A 27,997-nucleotide genomic window follows, 5' to 3' on the forward strand; every position below is an offset into this window, starting at 1 on the left:
TTTTTATTTTTTTATTTTTTCAGCTGTAACAACAGCGTGCAATTATTCCGAAAATATGGGGGGGGGGGTGCTAGTCTCTTACTTTGCCAGGGGTGTTTGGACCCCTAGATACACCCCTGATCCAGATCATCATCCCCAGCCGGAGAAGGACGACTAGAGGTGACGGAGGACGTAGCTCTGGTCTCCCTATTTTTTTATATATGAACCACCTCTGCTTTCTCTCTGTGATTTGGCCATATACTTATCCATGGGCAGACCTCAAACAGCAGACAACAGTGGTGGGGAGCCGGGGAAGGCTCCCTCTTGCCCACCAGTATCTCTGGTGACCGCGGGTGTGGATGCGAGTCATAGCCCCCGGCGCTAGCGGTGTTAGGAAGTGTCGTTTGCAGAGGGGAGCAGAAAGCTCAGTAAAACGAGGCCATCTGCAAGTTCCGCCCACCGGAAGTCCCAGTGCACAGTAATCTTATGCTCACACTAACATTAGTAATGTGTTTTTAAATAAAAATGCATTAAATCCACTCTGCATTTATGTATCCGTTTAATATGCAGTTGATATAGCATTAATATGTGGCAACAGATGCAGAAAAGCTGCATTTTTTAATCCTACATTTCTGATAGAACAGGAAGCTGTTAACTGTATCTTATTCCAATCAAACACATTTGGGAAAGCATGTGTACACTGTAAACTCCTATGGTGATTGCAATACACTCTATACCCCTTTCAGATTGCACCGGGATTTGTGCACGAGTCCATCCCAGGTGCGACCCGCCTGAAACCCCTTTCAGACTTGAGGATTGACCCGGCAATAATTCAGGGTTGAGGATGCCATCGGCGTCACATGATGAGTCGGCGCTTTGAGTTGAGATTATCTCCAAGCATCGGCTCTCCCTATGCAGTGAACGGGACCTGGGATGTCTCGACCCGGGTTACTTGTTCACACCGCACCATGAGCTGGGTTGAACTCGTGTACAACCCTGCTCGTTATCCAGGTTGAAATGCCAGCTCGACCCGGGATAAATTAACCTGGCTCTTTCACACTGCGCAGTAACCCGGGTTGCTGCGCGTTCATGTGCAATAACCCGGGTTACTTGATGGCAGTGTGAAAGGGGTATTATTGAGAGTTTTCAACTACATTGATGCACATCAGACACCTACCAAAATAAAAAGGAGCATTAAAAAAACAATGCCGCAAATTAAACAGACATAAAAACACAAATGTACTGTTACCTCTCAATTTGAACAATGGTTTTTATTTTCAATTTCAAATACATGAACTTAACTTATGGTAGAAAGTATAAACACATAATAAATGCAGAAACTTAATGGCAGCATGTACGTGACCCAAATTACTGATCTGAATTATGATCTTTTTTCTAATATTGTACTTTTCAGAAGGATTCAATAGCAGCTGTGGTGCAGGTGGTAGTAGTTCTCTGTGCTAAATGACAAATGATTTTTTTTTTGCTTTGGATATAAAAACCACACAAATGCCTTGAGTCCAACAAATACACAAGGGCCAAATGTAATAGGGTGTCTGTTTTGGTAAATTGCGAGTTTGGTGCTAAACTCGCAATTTTTCACAACTCTCCAATGTAATAGGGTGTCTGTTCACTAAAACTCGCATTTTTCAGAGTTACTAAAACTCTCCATTCTCAAACTCGCATCCAGATGTTTTCACATTGAAAACAATCAACTCGCCCAATGTAATAGAGTGTCTGTTTCAAACTCGCAAAAAAAAGATTACCAAAAGTCCCCAAATAATAGACCTGCTTCAGGCTAGCGAGTACATCCTGAGCAGGTCAGATTAACACAGAAACATGCACATATCCATGAGATATGTACATGTTTCTGTGCGTACTTATGCAAAATGTGTTTAAATAAAAAAAAAATGACGTGCACCCCCTCCCCAAAAGCATAACCAGCCCCGGGCTTTATAAAGCCTGTTCTGGTTCTAAAAATACAGGGGCCAAAATGCGTAGGGGGCCCCTGTATATTAAGAACCAGCACAGGGCTTTGTTGAGCAGGTCCTGGTTCTGGAAAATCAGGGGACAAAACGAGTAGGGGTCCCCTGAAAATTCCTGAACCAGCACCAAACTGTTTCTAGCGGGGGGATAATGCCACAGCCAGGGAAAACCTTTCACCGGTTTCCCCGGCCAAAGCATTATCCCTGACCGCTAGTCAGTCCAGGCCGGGGATCCCTGGGGATTTGGGTACCCCCCAATAAAGGGGTACCCCTCTCCAGGGCACCCCAGGCCTAGACTGATAGCCCGGGGCTATCCCCGGCACCCTAGGGCGGTGGGTGCCGGGTTGATAGTGTAAAAATAAGTTTTCCATATTGTCTTTATTTGTAGAACCACAAGTACCAGCAAGCCTCCCCTGCATGCTGGTATTTGGAGAACCACAAATACCAGCATGCGGGGCATTACGGGCCCGCTGGCACTTGTAGTTCCACAACTAAAGAAATACGTAAAAAAACAAACTTACACCGTGAAAGTATAATTTTAATAAAACATACATGCACACTCACACATACTCACCTATTATCCGAAGTAATCCATAGGGGTGTACCTGAAAAAAAAATCCATACTCACCTCTCCTATGCGTAGATCACGTCCTCTTCTCCAAGTAGGCAATCCAGGGGTTAAAATAAAAAAAAACGATCCATGCGGACTGAGCAAAGGTATGTGTGTACACATACCTTTGCTCCGCGTAAATGACCAGGGCACACGTGTGCCCCGTCAGTGCAGGGGCCGCCAGCCAATCAGGGAGCATCTCCGTCGGAGCAGCTCCCTGATTAGCTGAATGCGGCCAGCGTCTGTCTCCCTTAGACGTCTATGGTGAGAAATCCCCATAGCCCGTCTATGGTGAGAGCCGCTACATAGTAACCGCAAGATTAATTGATGTTAATCTTGTGGTTACATCAATGATATCAGTCTAGGCCTGGGGTGCCCTGGAGAGGGGTACCCCTTTATTGGGGGGTACCCAAATCCCCAGGGATCCCCGGCCTGGACTGACTAGCAGTCAGGGATAATGCTTTGGCCGGGGAAACCGGTGAAAGGTTTTCCCTGGCTGTGGCATTATCCCCCTGCTAGAAAGAGTTCGGTGCTGGTTCTGGAATTTTCAGGGGACCCCTACTCGTTTTGTCCCCTGATTTTCCAGAACCAGGACCAGCTCAACAAAGCCCTGTGCTGGTTCTTAATATACAGGGGCCCCCTACGCATTCTGGACCCTGTATTTTTAGAACCAGAACAGGCTTTATAAAGCCCGGGGCTGGTTATGCTTTTGGAGAGGGGGTGCACGTTTTTTTTTTTTTAACACACACAGAAGCCATCACGGATCTCACTGATCTGTGATGGCTTCTCTAAAACTCGCACCTTTTAATGCTACTCGCATTAAAAGGTGTCAGTTTACATAGTCCTAAACTCGCCTGCACTCGCAAATGCAGTAGCCACGAGCTGAAAAGTTCGCAGGCTATTGAATTTGCGAGTTTCAGTACAAACTCGCACTTTTTAAAAGTGCGAGAAAGTGCGAGTTTGTACTGTTACTAAAACTGACTACCTATTACATTTGGCCCTAAATGTCACACTTATACAGCAATGGCAATGATCGCAATAATACTCAGCTAATGTTAGGGAGCCCATGCTACTTGCTTGAATTACTATAACTTTTACCAAATCTTCATATCAACTTGCTTAACATACAGATGGAGCCAGTGGCGGAACTAGCGGCGGTGCAGCCAGTGGCTTGCACCGTGGCTCGTTGTGGTGCAGTGGCCCATAGCCCCTGCAGCCAACAGGGCCACTGCACCCGCCGCCAGTCTCCCCCGGGCCCCACAGTGTAGTGCAGACTGCAGTTAGTGCGGTCTGCACTACACAACAAACACCACCGCCGGCCCCGGGTAGTACACTCGCACTACCCAGCGGCGGTGTGTTGGTTTTCACAGCCAATGAGAGTCAGACAGACTCTCATCGGTTACTGCGTCCACGGAGGGAGCCGGGCTGGAGCTCACTCATGAGTTCCGCCTTCCGGCTCCCGCAGTGGGTGATGGGAGAGACGTCATGACATCTCTCCCATAGTGCAGAGCGAGAACGGGTCGGGAGGACGGAGGAGCAGACAGCGGCGGGTGCAGGAGCAGGGATTCAGGTGTTTTTTTTGTGTGTGTGTTTGTTCTATAGGCGGACTACAACTGTGGGCACTGCACATAGGGGGGACTACTACTGGGGGCACTGCACATAGGGGGAACTACTACTGGGGGCACTGCACATAGGGGGAACTACTACTGGGGGCACTGCACATAGGGGAAACTACTACTGGGGGCACTGCACATAGGGGGAACTAATACTGGGGGCACTGCACATAGGGGGGGACTACTACAGGGGGCACTGCAGCTAGGGGGGACTACTACAGGGGGCACTGCACCTAGGGGGGACTACTACTGGGGGCACTGCACCTAGGGGGAATTACTATTGGGGGCACTGCACATAGCAGGGACTACTACTGGGGGCACTTCACATAGGGGGGACTACTACTGGGGGCACTTCACATAGGGGGGACTACTACTGGGGGCACTGCACCTAGGGGGGGCTACTACTGGTGGCACTGCACCTAGGGGGAATTACTACTGGGGGCACTACACATAGCAGGGACTACTACTGGGGGCACTGCACATAGGGGGAACTACTACTGGGGGCACTGCACATAGGGGGGACTACTACTGGGGGCACTGCACATAGGGGGGGACTACTACTGGGGGCACTGCACATAGGGGGGACTACTACTGGGGGCACTGCACATAGGGGGGACTACTACTGGGGGCACTGCAGCTAGGGAGGACTACTACTGGGGGCACTGCAGCTAGGGAGGACTACTACTGGGGGCACTGCACCTAGGGGGAATTACTACTGGGGGCACTGCAACTAGGGGGAATTACTACTGGGGGCACTGCACATAGGGGGGACTACTACTGGGGGCACTGCACCTAGGGGGGACTACTACTGGGGGCACTGCAGCTAGGGAGGACTACTACTGGGGGCACTGCACCTAGGGGGAATTACTACTGGGGGCACTGCAACTAGGGGGAATTACTACTGGGGGCACTGCACATAGGGGGGACTACTACTGGGGGCACTGCACCTAGGGGGGACTACTACTGGGGGCACTGCACATAGGGGGGACTACTACTGGGGGCACTGCACCTAGGGGGAATTACTACTGGGGGCACTTCACATTAGGGGGGGACTACTACTGGGAGCACTGCAAAGCGTGGGACCACTACTGGGGGCACTTCATAGAGGTACATCATCTGTTCCTGCACGGACACTACCATCCGATCCATAGGAACGTTAGCAGCAGCCGCCTATTACCGCACACCGCATTTTACCCCTGCCCACCATCAGATATCTATTATCTCACACGTAGGAGAGTACTTGGACCTTTCTGCGTGGCCACGCTAATACAGTGAGCTGGGGATATCAAAAGGTGGAAAATATATCTGCTCAATTGGACTGAGGTAACATAATATTTAATATTCAAGCTGCATGATCAGTGGGATTGTAACTGGGACGCCAGTTCAATCACTAACAGCTGCGGAGTGTATTTTACAGGCTTGTTCTGTGGTTCATATATGAGAACATTGGAATTGCAACAAATTTGTTACTTACTTACAACTACATGTTTAAAAGATTTATTTGTAGCAACTAAGCATTTAATGAGTTGTGGAAATTGACTACTTTCACAACAGAAATGGTGATCTAATAGCTATGTATGTAATGATCCATACCCAATCCCAATTTTATATGGCTATTTTGTTATACTAGGACTAACATTGTTTCCAATGAAGTATGCTGCTATACTGATTGTGATTTAATTTAAAAAGAATATATATATATATATATATATACACATATAGTCTAGATGTCTGTGATTACACCTATTTTGTGTAAATATATACAAGCCTCCTGTGTCTAAATAGAAAGCAAACACTGATATATCTATTGAGAATTGAATAGGATTACTTTATATCACTATGCGCAGTAAATAAAGAATTTCACTGCATAAGGGGGCCCAAAGCATATTCTTGTACCTGGGCCCACCACTCTCTAGTTCCGCCACTGGATGGAGCAGATTTTAGCACAACAATGGGCACACGCCAGCAAAGGACACACAGCAGACTGCATACATAAGTCTAACTAGTCCATGTCAATGACTTCTATCAGCCACTTATATGATGTCTATTTGCATTACAGTACACAGTCTTCTCTCTTGCTAAAGGCACCAATCATCTCACACAGAACTGTAGTAGCGAATAGTTCCAATAGAATTCTAAAAACAAATGGATTTGTTTTACAACACCGGATTACCCCCATAGAATGGTCTGCTCTGGTGGGAATGGGATTGAAATACTGACGGCTTAATAGCCACCGGTTCTAATCCCGACAGTGAGAGACCTACTGATGAAGATCCAGACGGGCGCCTAAACCTAACCTCCCCCCAGGGTGCCTAAACCTAACCCCCCCTCCCCACACCCTAAACCTAAGTCTCCCGGGGGGGCCTAACCCTAACCTCCCCTTTCCCTAGCCTATCCCTTCCCTGGGGGGGTGCCTAACCCTAAGTCCCCCTGGGGGTCCCTAAACCTAACCCCCCCCCATCCCCTGGCTAAGTGCATACTTTCCCAGCAGGAGGACGATCGGTCTGGCGTCCTTCGGCGTTCCGGCGTCGGGATTAACATAGGTGTCGGTATTTCGATGCCTATGTTAAATCCCTTGCCGGGATGACACTGTTGGGATAGAGACTGACGGCCGCATAATTACATCTCCTCTGGGGATTGTCACAGTATCAACTGTGTGCTGAGAGAGCCTGCCATTCAGGTGATGACGAGTCGTCACCTTGGAACTTTCTGTGCACATTTATATAACAGAGGAAACTCCCCTCTTAGTCCGTGCGTGTTTCTGCACATAGCAGGGAACATACAAAGCTGAACAGTTCTGTAATGCACTGTTGCCAGTGTCCACGACTGAGCTAGTTACAGTAGTGACTCCTGCTATACTCCATAAGGATCATTTCCAAAAGCACAAAAATGTGGCACTGTAACGCAAACCTAATGCTATTCTGTAAAGCCATCCACCTGTTTTTGCGAAGATGCAAAAGCTAAAGATTGCACTCGCTGCAGGGGAGAGAAGATGTGGTCTGTCTGAAGAAAGGTGCTGGACAGGTTGGCAGTTTCTAGCTACAACTAGACACTTATTCTGCTCATATTATACATATCGAGGCTGATTGTACGTCAGACACTTCTCTTCACAAATGCAAATAGCGAGTTTTAGCATACAGCACATATGCATTTTTGCTTATCTATGGCCCAATGACAAGCAGCAGCTTACAAAAGTAGCAGATTTAGCCCATAAGACTTTGTTGTGCAAGCCATGTAATTGGGATAATTTCTTCCTACAAGATGACTTCCTTATAAAGGGTCTCTGGACGTTTCAGTAACTGGGAGTGGTCCTAGGAAGACAGAACAAATAAACAAAATATACATGGTACCCATTTAAAATCTGGCCCTATTTGACTTAGGCCCGTATTCAATTTGAGGTGAAAAGTCCGGATCCGCGATACTTTTTCGCCGATGACGTCATTTTCGCCTGTTTTGCTTTTACCCCATATTCAATTTGAAAGACTTTCCGCCCATGAATAGCAGGCGGAAAAAAGTGCAGAATTGGGGTTTTGGGGTGAAACATTGCGGGAACCACCCTGCAGCCTTCAGACAGTCCCCCAAAGGTAAACTGTGTCAAAAATAAAAAAAAAACACTTAAGGAGACCCCAAAAAATAACTTTGAAAAAGAGGGCGAAAAAAAAATGTTGGGGTACAAAGTTAAAAACTAGCGTCCTTGACTCTGGGGGGTCCCCAAGTATGCCCCAAGTGTTTTTTTGATTGCAGGGGCTTGTGGCAGGTGGATATTTCACGATTTTTTCAACTTCACTTAAGCAACTTTTAAATATGCTGACCCCCATTTTCAAGTACCCCAAATTTGCTGGGATAAGTTATTTTCTGGAAAAAATACTCCTGAATACTATTCTGCACCACGTATAGAAAATGCTATTTAGCAGCTATTAAGGCCGTTTAAAAAGACCAAATACCTTCAGCAAGCCATACCGGGGGGTACCATAGGGAACCCCATGTCAGAGCATCTTTTGGGGTGTGTCAGGTTTATTTCCCCAAATTTGACAGTACTTTCCGCCTGTTCAAGTTTCACCGGGTCCGAGTTTCGCGTACTTTCAAATTGAATACGGGGTAAAGCGGGCACGTGCGCGATACTTTTCCGCCTACAAAACAGGCGAAGTAGGCCAAAAGTCCAGGACGCGAAAAAGTATCCCGGCTCGGCTCAAATTGAATACGACTCTTAGTATACAGTATAGACACACACACACTTGAGTAAATTAATAAATATTGAAATACTGTGTATATCTGAATACAATATTACATTAAATTTTTTTTAAAGTGGACCTAAATAAAATGTAATTTCTTTGAGACAGCTACCCATTTCCTGCATTTAAAAATCACATACAAATTCAACACACAATAAATGATCACTTAAAAAGCGTCTATCGAATACAATTCACTGCTTCTCTCTGTAAACCTGTGCTAAATAGTATCTCAGACAAAAGACAAATATAACACTCTCCGAGAGGGTGCGCAGAGTGTAGTATCTTAGGTTATTATTTCTGATACAGGTATTAATAAGACCACATATTGAATGAATATACAACAAACACAACATACACACTTATGTATTTGTTTTGGTCCACTTTAACAAACATAAATGTAATATTGAATTCACATAAATTCAATGTTCAATGTTTATTACTATGTTTTGTATATTTTTATCAGTAAAGATCTAGATGACAGTTACATCCAGGAACTTGCTTCTGTCTCGATCATGTCATATTCATAGCTTAGCAAATAGTCAGGGAGGTAATCTCTTCTACTGGCCCTAACTACTCATCTTTTGTACAATTCTCACAAATCTGTGACTCCTCAGCCTATCAGAGAGAAAAACAAACAATTTTACCTTTTCTAAAACTGCTGCACGGGGCTTTTGTGGTAGGATTTCTTGTCCTTTATTGTTGAAGCTATTTTATTTGTGTCACGGTGAAGGACAAAGATAAGCCAACTGTTTAGATTCTTCTCCTTTATGTTGCGGCTTTGATCACTAACAATGCTGCATGAACAGTCAACAGAAGGCTGACATTTCATAAAATATGCAGTGATAAAAACTAATACTGCAGCATCTGGGAACAATATATAAAATGCAGAAACACACCTAATAACTGATCTTAAATTACAAGTTACAAAAATCCATAAAACCAGATTACAAGTTATGTTTTTTTCTTTTCTTTTTTTTAAAGTTTTCTAGGAATGTAAGGACAAGACATTACTTTTCAAATGTAAGGGACATTGACTAATTGTTTTCTGCACAAATTACAAATGTTTTCCCTTACAGTACGCTACTAATTTCCATTACAAAAACAGAACTGTAAGCACAGAAAATAATACGATTAAAGGACTGTAGCACAAAACAAAATATAAGTGGAAATTGCTTTTCAAGGATATCAAAAACTTGTAGCAGCTGTGTGTCTCGGAATGGGAGAACTGGATGCCATTTTTTGTAGCTAGAAGCACTGAGACTCCACATCAGCCAGAAGGCAGGCACAGGTGTTTAGCGCAGTGTAACTTATCAGACCAGAGACACACAATAAATGTATAAGTGAAGGTTTTGGACTAATCTTGGTATTTAGAATACAATATATGTTAAAGGTGACTTGTACTTCTGGTTTATGCCAGGAACGCTTTACAGATACTCACGTCCTACTTGTACCCAAGTTTAAATTTATTTATTTTTTGTGCAACAAACATATTCACCATACCTCCCGACCGCAGCGTGACAGGGGGAGGTTGGGGGCGAAGCGTTCTGTCACTATTAATCTGCATAGCAGAGCAGCGATGAATGGATGATGTGCGCATACCGGAAGAAGCTGGGGGTGGCCAGCAGCTCTCAGGGCGGAATTCAATTGTATTTGCGGCCCGCATCTCCCGTCTAAAGTGACAGGAGTTCGCGGGCTGCTATACAATTGTCCAAGATGTTCGCGCTGATCGCGCCCATAGAGGTCAGGTTTAGCCGCGTAAAGCAGCTAAACCCGACCAAAGTGCTGGGCGCGATCGCGAAAAGTGATGTTTGGGCGCCCAAACATGTCACTTTTCGCACATTTCAGCTCTCATCCCCCAAGGGCTGCGAGCTGAAATGTAGCGCTTGGCAGCTGATCGCGCCCGACAGGAGCAAGAATAGGATAGCTCCGTCGGGCACGATAGGGGCTGGAAAGAATTGAATTCCGCCCTCAGAGCACTGGGAAAGCCCCCAGCATGTCGAAAACTGGGAGAAGGCGCGCAGCCACTACACCAATATGTGCATACTGGAAACGAGGCCTCAAGCATCATGAGGCCATGCCCATTTTCCAGGCATGCATAGCTGTTCATTCTCATCATACACAGCAACAGGGAATATGCAGTGGTTTATACATGAGCAACAGAGAATAATACTAAAAGAAACTTCAGATATATAAAAATACTTTGTACATTATTTTATTTTTTTGTGTGTGTGAGAAGTAAACAGGTAAAAAAAATGTCTGATGTAACATTCTCTACTGCTAATGGAAACGTTACTTGTTAATTCAAGTAATGCCGCATATCCAGTACACGATATAATGAACGATTGAATGATAACGATATTGTTATCGTTCAATCGTTCATTATATCGTGCAGTGGATATGCCGTCAACGACCAGCGATACGCGCTCCCACTGGTCGTTGACGCTGACGCTCATCGCCCGAACCTGCTGTCCAACCTGATGACATCGCCAGCTTGAGGGGGGGTGCCGGAACTGAAAAATATATCGTTCAGTGCGGGCTCAATGTTCCACTAACAATGTAATGAACGATTACGATATCGTTTTCCCCTAAGGGGCTGTAGTGCACTCCATGTTCTACACAAGTATGCATGGCTAAACTAAAATTATTTAGGATAGTCTCTACCAGTGCTGTAGCAGAGTTGTATGCTGCCCTGTGCTCCCTAAACTAGTAAGCAGTGCACTGCCCAGAGCGTCCTAAGGACACTATGGGCAGCTCCAAAGGCTGCAGGGTGCCTCTCTAGAGTGTCACTTGGACGCTCCAGACATCTTTGCAGTAGTGCTAGTGGCTGCAGGGTGCCATTCCAGACACCCTGCAAGCCACATGTAGGTGCAGTGGAGCAGCGATGGTGCTGCCCACAGAGCCCTTACTTTGTGCAGCCACACCACTTGCACACCCCTAGTTACGGCCCTGGTCTCCACCTTATCCACACCCGATAGTCTCCATAATGACCACACAGATTATACAAAAGCTTGTGACAAACATATGGCTCTCTGACAAGTATGAACATCAGCCTCCTGCACCTCTCATTTTATATTACTTCCTTTCCCTTCACCCTTGTGAGGCATAACAGAGAAGAGCACTAAGTGTTAAACAAAAGCCATATGCAGTGTTTGCAGAACTCTACAGAATGATAAAATACAGAACAACAGTTAAGTATGTGGGATGTAATTGTCCTTGCTCTTATAATTAGCATAAGAATTCACTGCCTAATGCCCACCCACTGCCTGTTATTCTTACTACAGTTACTGACAATTATTAGACAGAAATATTTTATCAACACCATTTCAGAATTTCTTTGCACAGTCTTGTAATACGATAAATACCAACGTTAACTTTCATCTGCATTTCTGTTTGGACAATTCACAGATGACGGTATAATTGCAATATTTCTGTGTAATAAGACATCTGGAAATAAATGATTATTTTTAGCTTTCCAGCTTACTAGCAATAGCTATGTTAAGGGTGGATAAAACAATCCAAGGAGAACTCTATATACATCACACCCTCTCTCTACTGGGGATGCAGTCAGCAAGCCGACGGTCGCAAGGTTAGGCTAGGGGCTCCCGGGGGGGACTTAGTGTTAGGCACCCCCCGGGAGGATTAGGCTAGGGGAAGCGGGGCCTAGGCACCCCCGGGAGGAGGTTAGGGTTAGGCACCCCCCCGGAGACTTAGGTTTAGGCTGCGGGGAAGGGAGGGTTAGGATTAGGCACTTGGGGGGGGGGGGGGGTTAGGGTTAAGCACCCCTAAAGGAGTGTTAGGGTTAGGGGGTAGAATAGGGTTAGTTATACTTACCTTTTTAGGTGCAGGGATCTTCACCCCTGCCAGGCTTCCACTGTCGGCCGGCGGTTTTACATACTGATTCCCTCTACTGTCGGGTCACATATGGGAATTACCTTTTTACAGTGATAAAAGCTATTCATTATGCAATTGCCACCACTAATGTGACCAAATCATCTTAACCCGATAGCCCACAATAAATCCCATATAAAATACTAACTTGAGTGCTATCTTGTATATATTACCTTGATAAATCAGCTTACTTTCATAGTCAGTAATGGAATCACCATTCATGGGACATGTTACTATGGGCCTGATTCAGACCCAGTCGCAAGCGCTATGCGCTCGCAACCGGGTCGATGGTGGGCCAGTGTGCATGCGCACGACGGAGCCGGCTCCGTCGTGCACATGCGCAAGACCCAAATAGCGACGGGCACTCCGTCACTCCAAGTCTCACAACAAAGGGGACGTGCTGTCGATGTTGAGTGACAGCACGCCCCCTTTGGTGGACGGGCCGGGGGAGTGGCTGCCCAAATGGAGGCGCTCCCATGTGAACGCCTCCGTCTGGGGCCGGCACCACTGACATCACTCGTGATGTCAGTGGGAGAGATTTCGGCTCTGTTAGAGCCGAAATCTCTCTGGGGCTTGCGGCAACGAGACCCTACCACAAGGGTCTCGTCTCAAGCCCGATGGTCGCGATGGTCTTGACCATTGCGACCATCTTCCTGCGACCATCTTCCTGGCCGCTTGCTATAGCTGTGGGTAGTCACCCACAGCTATGCGAGCGGCCAGGAGGCCGTTCAAAAAAAAAAAGTTGCCCGGCCCTGATTCAGAGCGAACGGCTCTGAATCAGGGCCTATGTGTGTACACAAAACTGATAAATATAGCTTCCAAAATTACAGTAACTCTAGATTTTCACAATTTTATTTCTAGATGGGGACATTCAGGGCACACATCTACATAAATGTGGTAATAGTATGACAATTTGTGTAACCTGGGCACATTATTTAATAAAGTAACGGAATCACCAAGTGGTTAATGAGCATGGTAAAATGTACTGATTACAATATATTAACAATATATTACAATACTAATGTACCTACTGCTACGTATATTTCCTACTATGTTGTATAAAATACTGAAGAACAAAATTACACAATTTGGAATGTGGCTCAATACTTGGAATACTTGTGAATAAAAGTTGACAAACATACAAACATAGATTCAGAGACATAGAAGAAGTGCAAATCAAAAATATCAACTACAAATCATACTTGACTACTTTTGGATTCTCCTCTCCAGCCTGGGAGGAGACACAGCTGACCACTTTAGGGGATGGGGCTGGACTCTCACCTCATTAGGCCCTACCGCCGTCGTGGCAAAATACAGATCGAATTGCGGGTCCGTGGGGAGGAGGTTGAAGTAAAATTATGTGATTTACAGCAATTTAGCCCTCCCTCTCTTAAGGACCCGCCATTCCTGGCAACATCTCCCCATCGTGTCCACTTCACTAGGAAGTGTATGAGATGCAGAAGATCCGGCCACTGTTCTGGGGTTCTTCCTGAAAAATCTGTAGACTCCTGCACCTTCCCGGGAGAGTAGGCAAGTATGCTACAAATAGGTATATTCAAAACAAAATCAAGACTATGGAACAGGAGGACTAAAATAATAATGTCCCCTGTTAATGATATTTCTGGTGTTGCAACAACTTTAACTTCTTTACTATTGAATATGCCTCTTTACAAATTAAAATATGTAGGTACAGTTAAAATTATATGCTACATACTCACCAGAAATATGTCGACAGTTAAAGAGAATAATATTTAACAATCTTGTTCAGGATTATTTAAAAAATTACTCAGCACATAGTTCATTGCTATCTGTGTAATCAATGACAGAGCTCTATTTCTTGATCAAAGGAGGAACCTAGGGCCTGATTCAGACCCACTCGCGAGCGGCTGTCCGCTCGCAAGTGGGTCGATGGTCTGCACTGAGCATGCGCACGACGGCGGGAGCTCCGTCGTGCGCATGCGCCAGACGCGACGAGCGAAGGACTTTCCTTCGCTCGTTGTGTCTGATCAAAGGGGGCGTGCTGTCGATGTTGATTGACAGCACGCCCCCTTTGGTGGGCGTGCCGGGGGCGTGTTTCCCTGACTGGGGCGTTCCCAAGGGAACGCCTACCGTCAGAAGCCGGCCCACTGACATCACTAGTGATGTTAGTGGGAGTGATTTTGGCTCTGATAGAGCCAAAATCACTCCGGGCCTTGCGGTTGAAAACCTCAACCGCAGGCTCCGGCTCGCAGTTTCGATGGTCCAGACCATCGCGGCCATCAAACTGCACGCTCGTATAGGCTGTGGGTGGTGACCCACAGCTATACGAGCGTCCAGGAGGACGCTCCATAATTATGGAGGGCGGCCCTCATTCAGAGCGTGCGCTCTGCTCAGAGCGTACGGCTCTGAATGAGGGCCCTAGTGTGATTCCGTTACCAAAAGTTTTGGTGATTCCATTACCTCAAATTACAGCCTGGAAAAAAATGTTAGGACCATCTCTTTTTAAAAATAAGCTTGTATTTAGAAGTTTTATTATCAAATGGAATTTTGTAGTACAGTAATCTCAAAATATGAATAAATAATCAAACTTTGTCTTTTTCGGTAACGGAATCACCATTATGGTCGAATGTTTTAATATAACCATAACATGGAGAGAGAATTATTTATGGCTGTGAGATTGCCTTATTTACATTATATTAACCGGGATGCAGTTTATACACTGGCAGTCTATATTCTGACACTAGGAGCCTGATGGGGGGGGACTTCAGATAGCGTCAAAATACAGACACTTATCTGAATCCCGATGCCGAAACACCAAAGGATCTGGAGCGTCCTTAGACGAAGCCGCAGGAGGTAGGGTTAGGTTTAGGGAGTGTAGTGGTGTTAGGGTTAGGTTTTGGGGGGGAGGTTAGGGTTAGGTACCCCTATGGAAGAGGGTTAGGTACCCCCCCCCGGGAGGGTTAGGTTTAGGGTGCAGGAAGGGGGGGTTAGGTTTAGGCACCTGGGGGGGACTTAGTGTTAGGCACCACCTCAGGAGTTTTAGGGTTAGGCACCCCTAAGGGAGGGTTAGGAGTGGGGACAGGGGAGGGTTATGGTACTTACCAGCCGGCATCGGGATCTCCTGCTGTCGGACTTCTCGTGTCGGGATTTGAACCAGCAGCTAAACAGCCGCCGGTATTACATACTGATTCCTATTAACCCTGATATTATGTGATAATTTAATCAAACACATTTTCATTGCTTTATATGCAAATAAATGAAAGCCTGCCCATAATATTGTTTTCATTCAGTGAACACAGATAGTTCAAAGAGCCCTAATATGAGGTACTAGATAACAAATTAAAATTATTTTCCTCTATTAGCAAATTAGAGCACTTCAACTAATTAATAATGCCAACATCTTGAACCCCTGTTGACTTTATGTTTTAGGCTCCATGTCCATATCGGAACTGCCGATATACAAAAGTTTGCACGAACAGGGAGTGGGGGGGATGAGTCTGGTGGAGGAAAGGCGATCTCAGTAAGGAGTAGGTGCATTAGTGTGCATCACACCAATCAGCGGCAAAAAGAGGAACGTGATTCCATTTTGTAGACTGTGATAATTGTAATAAGATAAGGGGCTGGAGAGGGCATATCTTTAGAGGCATTTCTCACTGAGCAAATGCATTTTATATACTCACACTGCAACATTTATACAAAGCCCAGAGAATAATTACAATATTGAGCTTTACAATTGATAAACAATACAAGATGAATTAGCAGGTGTCACGGGTGAAAGAGGACGTGGAACCAGGAGTGGCCTTTATGGCAGATTGCTGGTACTGGAAGGAAGCAAGCTTCAGATGAGTATTATTCATGAGTGGCCCGCTGGCAGGTGGTGATCCAAACGGAAGTATACCCGATAGGTAAGCAGGGTGCAGGCGACTGTTAACCGGATGACTGTGGAGGAGCACAGACCGTTCGGATATCAGTAGAAGTCCCCCTAGGGGTTGTAGCCTGGAGTAGTACTGCTGCCACACAGAGGTCTGAAGAGGGTGCCTGGAGTCTGGTGCGAGCAGGGTCTGAGGATAACAGCTAGGAACAGGTAACAGCAAGGGAGCAAAGAGAACTAGTACCCAGCTTGCACTGGGATTAATGTTCCACTGGCAAAGAAAGGACTGCTCAGCAGCCCTTAAATACCAAAGGAAGTGCATGGTTGCTAGGATTCCTGATAATGCTCTGGCTGAATTGGCTGAAATGAGTCACCTGATGAAATCCAAGATGGCGACGCCCATGTTGTGCTGCAGCACTGTCTAAAGTGACCCAAACTGACACATGCATTCAGGACTCTGTGCCTGCGTGAACCTGAGGTAGGCAGTGCTGACCCCCAGATGCCCGCGCTCCTGCCAGAGGGACCCCGCTACAGCGTCCAAACAGGTAAGGCTCGCTGGGCCCGGACACACAGTTCTGGTCGTGACAGCAGGGGTATTTCATGAGGCAAAACTTTAAATTCTGAGCCTTTCATGGGAAATTAGAGGCAGATGACAGCTAGTAGATTATAAAAATATTAAAATATCCCCAGGGTCACTGGAACCTACAACAAAGTTTCTTGAGCTCACAGATCCCATCGGAACGATATATTCTGCAATACATCATATAGTGTGTGTACCCAGCTGCTTTTGGCTGACATTTACAAGTTATTTATTAACTAATGGATGTGCGCAACCTTTCAAATATGTACTAATAAACTGGAAGGAAACTCACACGTATTGCATAGCACATGATTATTAGTAAGCTAAGAAGAGATAGTAATACTACTAAAGTTACAATAACCTTTTCAAATTATTAATGAAAACAAACTTAAGTTAATTTCAAACTCTGTTAAATCTAGACGTATACACAGATATATCATTCATATTTTTACCTTCACAAGTGGTGCTTCTACAACCGATATAGGATACCTGTCAGACACCAAACACTTTTTGTCCTGTAACTGTGCAAAGAAAATGCATGAGAGGTGGTTAGTTCTACTGTAGCATCTGAAGTTTACGTATGAAAACAAAACAGTGTGGTGGCAAATCACAAGTACTGTGACAACGATACAGATTAATATTTAAATGTGTTTCCTTTTGCTTTTAGCGAGAGGTCTTGAAACATAAATGTGACATCTTAAATGTAAAACGAGGGTGTACGATAGAATAACAATGAGGGGCTTAAAGTCAGGCACAGACACACAAACACGCACACACACAGGTATACATCAGCGAGACATTTCACAATGTTGCTTCCCAACTGTGAACACTTGCAGGGCATGTATCCAGCAGAACTTTCGGCTGTATGTTTGGTCAGTAAAGGAATTGAGGTTAACCGTTAATATTTAATGTCACCTGCAGCCAGTGACTGCTTCTTCTAATGTAAGTGACAGATAAACAGAAAAACACTCCCTGGATGATACACAAAGCACCACACACCATAAGTGCATTTTTATTTTTAAACCAACTCAATTTCTCAAATGGATAACCAATGTTACTACTAATTTACATTAGAAATTGAGTGAGGCATGAAAATTGTTCTGAAGCACGGCAAAAACATCTCTACTACTGAAAACTTGTGTATGGCAATGACTGGTTTTGGCAAAACAGCTTTTAGAGATGATTCATTAATGGAATAGGGAATTTGCACCGTTTATAGAATAATTACATCCAAAACTAAACACTTAATTTTGGCTGGAAGTAGGTAAAAAGTTACAACAAACCATCCAGAGAATCCCATCATGACTCCAATGGACCAGCGCTGGAACAACCTCACTATATTAATCTCGTGGGAAAAGAGACTATATTCCCCCACTCCACCAGCACCCCAATCCATGCCAGTGCTTCTCATTGGTCTAAACTGCTGAAGAGGAGTGTATGGGAGGTGGGAGGAATTGCTTGCTTCATTATCTGAACCAATGGATTTTGTATGGGCAGAAAGGAGGGCGAGGGTGAATAATAAAAAAAAGATTTCTGGCTACATAGGGAAATGGAGGCTAAACTTTACTACCACACTCCTAAGCCAGTTCACCAGGTTGGATATGGGTTACAATCCTGACACAAGCAGGTAGGAATACTACTCTTTCCTTATCCCTAATCCTCCCTCTCTCCACAGCCTAAACCTAACTCTCCGCACCCATAGCCTAAACCTAACCCTCCCCACCCGTAGCTTAAACCAAACTCCCCCCGCAGCCTAACACTCCCCCTAACCACAATAGTTACTGTTGGGATGCTGGTGCCAAAATTTTAACTGGTGTTGGGATTCCAGCGCCGGCATCTGGACAACCGGGATCATGACTACATCCCAGTTAACCAATTCTCCCATTCAATATCAGCTAAGCCTATCTTAACATAAAGGCACACTGGGCAGCTGCCCAGGGCCCCACAATTCTAGGGGCCTTCGAGAAGGCTGGGCCGGGGGCATCTATATGGAGTGTGTGGCTGCTCGCTCTGAGCATAGGGTAGCCAGCTGAAAGGCAGGTAGAGAAAGACGCATCCAGTCTGCTCTGATTGTGAATTTCACACAATGAGAGCAGCCAGGCAGCATTCTATACCTGCCTCCCAGCCAGTGCAGGAATAAGGGGGGCACAGGGGGCATGTCCCCAAGGACCCCAATCTCTCAGGGCCCCCCTATACTTTAGTCGCAGCTGTACAGACCAGAAACTGCACTGCGATCTGTAGAAGAGGGAGGTGAAGACTAATACTCACTTTACATCATTTTTTTATGTTTAAACATTGATGTTGTTGAAAGTACCAATAAATATAAAGGTTTACATTTTATTGACTGTTCAAATTTTTATTCCTGTAAATTGGTGGGTGGCGACCCAGTGCATAGCTTTTCCCAGGGCCTATAATGCTGCTAAGACATCCCTGATACCAGCCCTTCAGTGTGGAGACCTCAGGACAGCTTAGAGGGAACACTGATTGCTGGTACAGTTATATATATTCCGCTAGGAATGTGAATACACTGAACAAAATAATATAGTTAAGAGCAGATGTACTAGGCTCTGGAAAGTAATAAATTGAAAGTGATAAAGGTCCAATCTATCAGCTCCTAGCTGTAATTTTTCAAACACAGCCTGTAAGATGACAGGAGCTGAGTGGCTGGGAATTTATCACTTTCCAATTTATCACTTCCAGAGCTTAGTACATCTGCCTCATAATGTATAAAAATTGGTCTAATCAATGCATTAGTAGCAGAGCCTGCTTGTCTTGTATTGTTTGTAATACACATATTCTAGCAGATGATATAAAAGTGTACCTGCTGTGTAAACGATAACAATATTAGATAAACAGGGATATATTTTACATTAAACACAATAGCATAGAACAGTGGTTCTCAAACTCGGTTCTCAGGACCCCACACAGTTCACGTTTTGCAGGTCACCTAGAAGGTGCACAAGTGTATTCAATACTCACTGACACGTTTTAAAAGATCCACAGGTGGAGATAATTATTTCACTTATGATTCTTTGAGGAGACCTGAAAAACATGCACTGTTTGGGGTCCTGAGGACAGAGTTTGAGAACCTGTGGAATAGAAAAAGCCATAAGAGAGTCATTTTTAACTCAAAAAGGAGAAAAAAAAAAACACCCCAAGAAAATAATGAAAATAAAACAGAATCCCACAAATCACTCCACATTACTAAAATAGCCAGGATCAGGATCCACATGCATCCTGCAATCTATGGTTGTGGCACTGAACAGGTTAAACATGGTTATATTAATTATTCTCAATCTATATTAGCAAAGGTTATATTTGATGACCTTGCATTTAATAAAACATTGCAACCAAAGCCAACACAGTTTTAATATAGAGTAAAGTGAAGGGATTAAAACCTTGATACACATAATAAGTAAAAAAGTTCTAAGGAAAGGCTATTCAAATGGAGTTCGATCACACTATAAAATAAATGCATTTGATGGCACATGATTACTCTGTATAAAAATATATCCAAAATCAGTACAAAAAGGTGTCTAGGGACTTATTCATCAGTACAGCTATAAAAAAAAAAAAAAGTGTACAATGTAATTTTTCCGCTTCCAGTTCTCCCCACATAATGCAAACTTGGTGAAGGTTAACTGACTAAATAACCTTAAAGGACCACTAAACTTGAAATGCAAGTCACCTTGTAGAGAATACCTACTAATAACATTCCCAAATGTATATGTCAAAGTTAGTATACCATGACAGAGCTTGATATAGACACTGTATTTACATTTGCTATGCTAGATAGTGTTTTCTGATCCTATTTCAGATGAAAAAAAGACGAACTGCAGTTGCTTTTAATGGGATAACTTTGGTGTGCACAAGAAAATAGTGAAACTGTTATACGGCATTTGTAGTCACCATGTATCTTAGGTTCAGTGATCGGTTAATATTTGTATTTCATTTTAATGTTATTGCTATTTCTTAATGTAAAGTAACAAAAGATGCCAGATCAATGTGGAAGATAAAGATTATTAACAACGTTAAATTTTTTGCTTCACTACATAAAAATCACCACATTACAAGTTGTTTAACTGTTTCTCGGATTGACTACTATATTTACACTGTTGCACATGATTGGAAACTTTATACATATGGTAAAGCTATAAACGCCCAAGGCTATCCTGAAATTAGCAATATCTCACTTGAGGTACAATAATATCTCTTCGGGTTATGTTAATCTATCACCATTAAATCAAGGTTTATTTTCAATGTTTTTATATATCAGCTGCACGGAACCAGGAGATGCCACCTGTTTTATTAATAAAATCCATAGGCCGATCCTTCTGTACAGGATGTGCAAGTCACTTACCATGTAAAAGGAAAGTAGGCAATTTATTAAAGGGACTACGGAAAACGACAAAAATATGCATTTGCTAAATTATTGCATTGCTTTTTTAAAAAGGTAAACAATTTTGAAACATAAAATATAACAGACATCAAAAAGAACAAGGATATCCCCATTTCCTGGCTTCAATATATTCCGGTGCGTCACTATGGGGGTGCGGACCACATCGGGTTACACCAAAATAGCAGAGCAGCGGTGATGGATGATTCGCACAATAGCGCGTCATCCACACTGTTCTGGGTGAGGCTGGGGGCTGACCAGAAGCTCTGAGCAAGTCCCCAGCATGCCAAAAACGGGGGCGCCTAAAAAGGCATACAACAGGGAGTTTTGGCAGCGCCGATATGAAGGCACGCGCAAGGAGTCCGAACTAGGTGACACCAACTCTATTGACGCCACTGGGGAGTCCCTGCTTTCAAATTATGTTGTTAATATATGGTTATTGTCTGTGATCCCCAGGCAGCATCAACCTACTCTGTAGAAATAGTAGAGTCGGCGATCGGGGGCACCCTCATTTGACAGAGCCTTATTAATAATTATTTACCAGTGATCACAAGACAATAACACTCTATACCATGGTACAGATGTGTCCTGCTACATCTTTGCCGATCGGGCTTCAAGTGTGCGCACACATCGCACCATGCGATTACCCGCAGCGGCATATGCTACGGTACACTATGGCACACACCATGCAATCCTATGGAGGCGAGGGTGCAAACGCAGTGCGCGTCTGCTCGCGAGTGCACACCTCGCGCCATGCATGGAACGATTTGCTGCGTGCACAGCAACGATGTAGCAGGATACATCTGTATATGTTAAGAAGTACAGAGACAGGGAGTTCTAATGGCCAGATCTCCCCCCATCCTGATATAAAAAAACACAGGGTTCCACTCACTTGATGCAATACTGTGGGTTGTCTACACTTCAAACTGGTATGCATTGTTGGGCTACCATATGATTCTTATACGTTTTCTTAATTTCATTCAAACAAATAAAAAAAACAAAGTGCACATTTTATTATGAAAACCTATGTGCAGAAACTGATTTATTTCTGTTTTAAAAAGGTGCATCAATACTAAAGCAAGGACTGCAAAGTATTTCATGGTGGTGGTTAGAAAAGAAAAATGGCACACATTCACTTTTAGTTCACTTTAATGTAATTTAAAATTTTAAAAAAAGCAAAACTTTTTTTTATTATTGTTTAATTTTAGGTAAATTGTCTTTGCCATGGGAGGAGAAATAAGCAAACAAATACAATTTTCTGGAAATATAAATAAGGACAGATTTGGTACTGGGACAGCGTAATTCTACATTATATATTTGTCGTTTACATACTAAACGACAAATATTTAGAATAATTTTGATGACACTCTGGGCATCCACTATACAATTTTCTGTCAGATATCTGTCCAATCTGGCTGGTTGGAATGAAACCCTGGTAATGTATGGGAGCAAATGACAGTCGATCATATGGTTTGAAACACTGAAAAAAAGGACAAAAAAAATTGTTCAAATGGGTAAAATGTTTCTGTTTTAACCAATTTGTCTGAACGACCATTTTTGTCTATTTTCCAGTGTTTGTGAGCAAATGGATGATTGTCATTTGCTCCCATACATTACCAGGTTTTCATTCCAACCAGCCAGATTGGACAGATATCTGACAGAAAACTGTATAGTGGATGCCCAGAACCTCTTTGGACAAAAAAATAACCTGCTCTATTCCTTCCCTTATACTATGGAGAAAACATTTCTCGCTCTCTCCGATATTCAGGAGAAGCCCTCTTTCTGGATTAAGGTCAGACTGTGTCAGCTAATTAATCCAAAAAGAAATGTCCTGTGCCTTGCTTAGTTAAAATAAGCATAGCATACATTGAATTAGTTTAATAGGCAAAGAAATGCTGTTTAAACAATCTACAATTGAACCATATAATGAATTCTAAAGGTTCTTATCAACAATTATATTACTATTTCATTTAAAAGCGGCATTAGGCATGCTTCTTTGCTGCTCACTGCTAAGGAGATGCATATACTGTACAGTAAGTTCACATAATTCAGTACACTCTTTAATACTACAGCTGTCCACTGGCATTAAGACATATGCAACCGATTTAGTCATCTAAAACTAAACAACTAGAAAAAATTAAGTAAATCTAACTAAGTGCCAAATGAAGCTTAAATAATAGACAATTTATTTTTGTTTCTGCATCTGTGGGGTTTCTCCGTGACCACTGCACATAGGACTGCACCTGCCATTTATGTTCATACAATATTGTTTCCAGTTTCAATAATATTACATTGTAGAACTCTATGGGGTCTATTTACTAAGCAGTGTTAAAAGTAGGGATGTGCAGGCTCGGATAGGTTCGAGTTTGCACGTTGAGTTCGGATTTTTCCCTCCAAAAAAACGGAACTCAGAAAGAGGCTAAACGTCATCTTACATGGACGAACATCATCATTCCTGGACAAAAGTCCAGGAATGATGATGTTCGTCCATGTAAGATGACGTTTAGCCTCTTTCTGAGTTCCGTTTTTTTGGAGGGAAAAATCCGAACTCAACGTGCAAACTCGAACCTATCCGAGCCTGCACATCCCTAGTTAAAAGACAGAGTGAAAAGTATTAAGAAAGTGATAAGGTGGCAGCCAATCAGCTCCCAACTGCCATCTCACAGGCTGTATTTGAAAAATGACAGTTGGGAGCAGATTGGCTGGCACCTTATCACTTTTCACTCTATCTCCTAACTCTGCTTAGTAAATAGACCCCTTTATTACAGATGTGTCCTTGCTCATCTAGCCTCAATACTCCATGCAGCGCGATATGCCTGGCGTGAGTGAGCCGCCAGGTCCCTTGCAACTCTGCTAGCGTCTGGCTTTCTAATTTTTTTTTGCCGAAAATGCGTCGCAATGCGTGGCTCTTACTTTCAACACTGGTACAGGGTACTAGTACAGAGTCCTGTATCCCATCCGGTAGGCTTGCAATTTATATCAGTTTAGGATTCTTGTTCCTATGCGCTGTGGAATGTTCAGCAGCGTACATTTGCAATTTTAATACAATAAAAGCAGTGTTACACTATACAGTGCTTTTTTTTTAAATATATTTGCATGGTGGAATCTGATGTCTGTTGCTCCGGTTGAGAGGAATTAGGATCCGATGTCAAAGGAGACTAGAGAAACACCTGCTATGTGCCTTATACAAAGACTTGGTCTTGTGAGTGCATGATAATAGGGGAGATTCCCCGTTAACATATAAAAGGTACGCTGAGGTGGTGGATCACCTGCACTGTGTGGACAATTTTCTTTCTTGAACGGTCTCGTACATATTACACGAGTTGTGTGTTATATTTTCTTTTTTAAGTTCATTTTTCCCTGTTGTTTGGAGTTTATACTATATTAGGAACCGGAGAATTGGATTAGTCTGGTATCCGAAAAACAGAGAAAAGGAATGTATTATATTTTTCTACACATTTTCTTACATGTACCATAGTTCTATTGTTTTGGTTCAGCGCCCCTGGTATCCTTCTCCGATAGACGTTATTTGATCAATACATTTCTGTAGCTCTCAATGAATACTTGCCGACTTTCTGGCTGCACCTTCTGCGAGGGGGCAGCCAGGTCGGCACAGCGTTGGGAAGTCAGGGGACGGCAAGTGGGCGTACTGGCATGTGTCCCTGCCCCCACTATACAATGCCGATAACACGGCTACAATGACACGATTCAGCATGAATTGCGTCATTGGCCATCTGGCCTGCCCACTTTGCTCGGTGAAGTGGGTGCGGCTGGAAGGAAAGTGGCACTGCGGGATAACTGTATGGTTTTCCGGGCGGCCGGGAGCAGCACACGATTTCAGAAGTCTGCTGGCTGCTCCGGGTGGTTAGACTACATGAAACTTCTGCACCTGTCAATAGGTAGTTTGTCCCACTTTTCCTGAGCAAACTTCTCCAACTATCGCAGGTTTGATGGGTGGCTTCTCCAGGCTGCATTTTATCAGCTTTTTTCATAGGTGTTCGATAGGATTCAGATCAGGGCTCATCGAATGCACTGCAGAATAGTCCAGTATTTTATCCTTATCCATTCTTGGGTGCTGTTAGCTGTGTGTTTTTGGGTCGTAGCAAAGCAGGCCAAAAACATAACCAAATCTCTTCCATGTTGCAAAGTATGTATGATGATCTTTTCTTTGAGGGCTTCATTTTTTAGACTGTGAACATTAGAGCTGATGTGACTTGCCAAAAAGCTCCAGTTTTGATTCATCTGTCCAAAGGATTTTCTCCCAGAAGTATTGTGGCTTCTAAATATGCATTTTTGCAAAATACAGTCTGGCTTTTATGTTTTTTTTTTTTGTTTTGGTTTTTTTTAGCAAAAGAGGAGTCCTCCGGGATCTTCTTCCATGAAGTTCAGTTGCTAAAAAAGCGTCGGATGGTGCGATCGGACACTGGCGTACCTTGACCTCTGAGCTCAGCTTGTATCTCTGGAAGTTTTATTGGTTCTTTTTCTACCATTCTCACTAACCGTCTGTTTAATCTGTGGTCAATTTTCCTTTTGCGGCTGCGTCCATTGAGGTCGGCTGCAGTCCCATAGACTTTAAACGTTTTAGTAATATTTGCAACTGTAATCACAGGAACATCAAGCTGTTTGGAGATGATTTTATAGCTTTTACCTTAACATGTGTGTCTAAGATTTTCTTTCTGATCTCCTCAAACTGCTCTCTCCTTAGCTTTCTCTGGTACATGTTCAGTGTGGTGCATACCATGATACCAAACAGTAGAGTGACTACTTTTCTCCATCTAAATAGGCCGAATGACCGTTTAGAAGATTGAAGACATGCATGATGCTAATTCAAGAAAGCAATTAGATTAAAGTATCACTATAATTCAGTTATTTATTAGCTTTACTAAAGGGGTACCAACAAATCTGTCCTGGTTACTTTAGATTATGTTTTGAGAATAAGCAATAATTTCTTTCTTTTCACAGTTTCTTTGTCATGCCGGTAAACAGTAGCGAATAGCTATTAATTTCATTACTTTTCAGGAGGAATAAAGCAATGTTTAAATGAGTTGTAAGGGGGGTACCAACAAATTTGTCCACATCTGTATGTCTCACATATCCCCCTAAATAAAAAAGTAATGGGTTTACGCATTAGGTGCAAATATAAAGAAAAACATAGCATAAATCAGAAATTATCAATGATCGAGCTAATATACATTGGGTACAGAAAGTACCGTATATACTCGAGTATAAGCTGAGTTTTTCAGCAAATTTTTTGTGCTGAAAAAGCACCCCCTCGGCTTATACTTGAGTCATGCCCGCATGGTACGCAGCTGAGTAGCCTACCATGCGGGCCGCGATGCAGACTGTCTCTGTGACACAGCTGCGTTGCGTGTGTAGCGCTGACCGGACGGAGTTCGGTCAGCACTGCACACTGCCAAACACACAGCCGCCGGAGCCGGCAGCTGTGTGTTTGTTGTAATCAGCAGCCGATGAGAGTCTGTCAGACTCTCATCGACTGCTGCTGCTCCCACTGCAGGAGCCATCTTCCGGCTCCCGCAGTGGGTAATGGGAGAGACGTCGTCATGACGACGTCTCTCCCATAATGCAAAGCGGCCGGAGGAACCAGTAGCAGCGTCGGGACCAGGAGCGGGGTTTCAGGTAAGTGTTTTTTTTTTTATTATTATTATTACATCTCTCTCTACTGGGGGGGATATTACTACTGGGGGCACTACCAGGGGGGGATATTACTACTGAGGGCACTACCAGGGGGGGTATTACTACTGGGGGCACTACCAGGGGGTTATTACTACTGTGGGCACTACCAGGGGGGGTATTACTACTGGGGGCACTACCAGAGGGGGAATATTACTACTGGGGGCAGTACCAGGGGGGGCGGATTACTACTGGGGCAGTACCAGGGGGGGATTAATACTGGGGGCACTACCAGGGAGGGATATTGCTACTGGGGGCACTACCAGGGGGGTATTACTACTGTGGGCACTACCAGGGGGGTATTACGACTGGGGGCACTACCAGAGGGGGAATATTACTACTGGGGGCAGTACCAGGGGGGGGATTACTACTGGGGCAGTACCAGGGGGGGATTAATACTGGGGGCACTACCAGGGAGGGATATTGCTACTGGGGGCACTACCAGGGGGTTATTACTACTGGGGGCACTATCAGAGGGGAATATTACTATTGGGGGCAGTACCACGGGGTGGATTACTACTGGGGCAGTACCAGAAGGGGAATATTACTACTGGGGGCAGTACCAGGGGAGGGATTACTACCAGTAGCTGCTGCATTTCCCACCCTAGGCTTATACTCGAGTCAATAAGTTTTCCCAGTTTTTTGTGGTAAAATTAGGTACCTCGGCTTATATTCGGGTCGACTTATACTCGAGTATATACGGTAAATGTTTAATCTGTTCCTATGTGATCCAGCACATTTGAACTAAAACTTTTGGAATGAATTTGGTAATGAATAAGAGGCGAGGAGTAATTAACTAAGGCACACATCATGTGAACATGAATGAATTCTACTTCATAATCACATAATGCTAAGTTATACTATATTATATAATGCTGTGAGCTTTACATCCTGCTGTAAGTTACCTGAAATACGTTATGGTTGCTTTTAAAAAGCACTTCATATATGTTAACTAGAGTTTACTCTGTTGACCTGCAAATTCATAGGGAACACAATTTATATATATGTCTTATTCACAGTTTGTTTCTGCTCATTATTATCAATCTGTTAATTAACAATTTGTGCTATCCACAAACATATTTATGTATATTATGTATTATATATATTAATGTATTATGTAAGCCTATGCTACGGCACCCACCCCTGGTCCATACTGAATTTTGTTACAGAGAG

The 27,997-nt window shown here is 43.8% G+C and overlaps 1 protein-coding gene across 4 annotated transcripts in view; it reads right to left on the minus strand.

Moving 5' to 3' along the window:
• The window catches only part of TBC1D5 (TBC1 domain family member 5), a 728,182-nt gene that overhangs the window by 602,916 nt on the left and 97,269 nt on the right, over positions 1-27,997 (minus strand). For 3 of the 4 annotated variants that reach the window (XM_088463358.1, XM_088463381.1, XM_088463364.1), the window contains one exon: positions 17,190-17,258. The exons of the other annotated variant lie outside the window; for it this stretch is intronic. The gene's annotated coding sequence lies outside the window, so the exon portion shown is untranslated. The remainder of the gene's footprint in view (positions 1-17,189; positions 17,259-27,997) is intronic. 4 annotated transcript variants of the gene reach the window in all.

Source organism: Taudactylus pleione, unplaced genomic scaffold (assembly GCF_031769625.1).
Source record: "Taudactylus pleione unplaced genomic scaffold, aTauple2 ptg000053l, whole genome shotgun sequence".
Classification (NCBI taxonomy): Eukaryota; Metazoa; Chordata; class Amphibia; order Anura; family Myobatrachidae; genus Taudactylus; species Taudactylus pleione.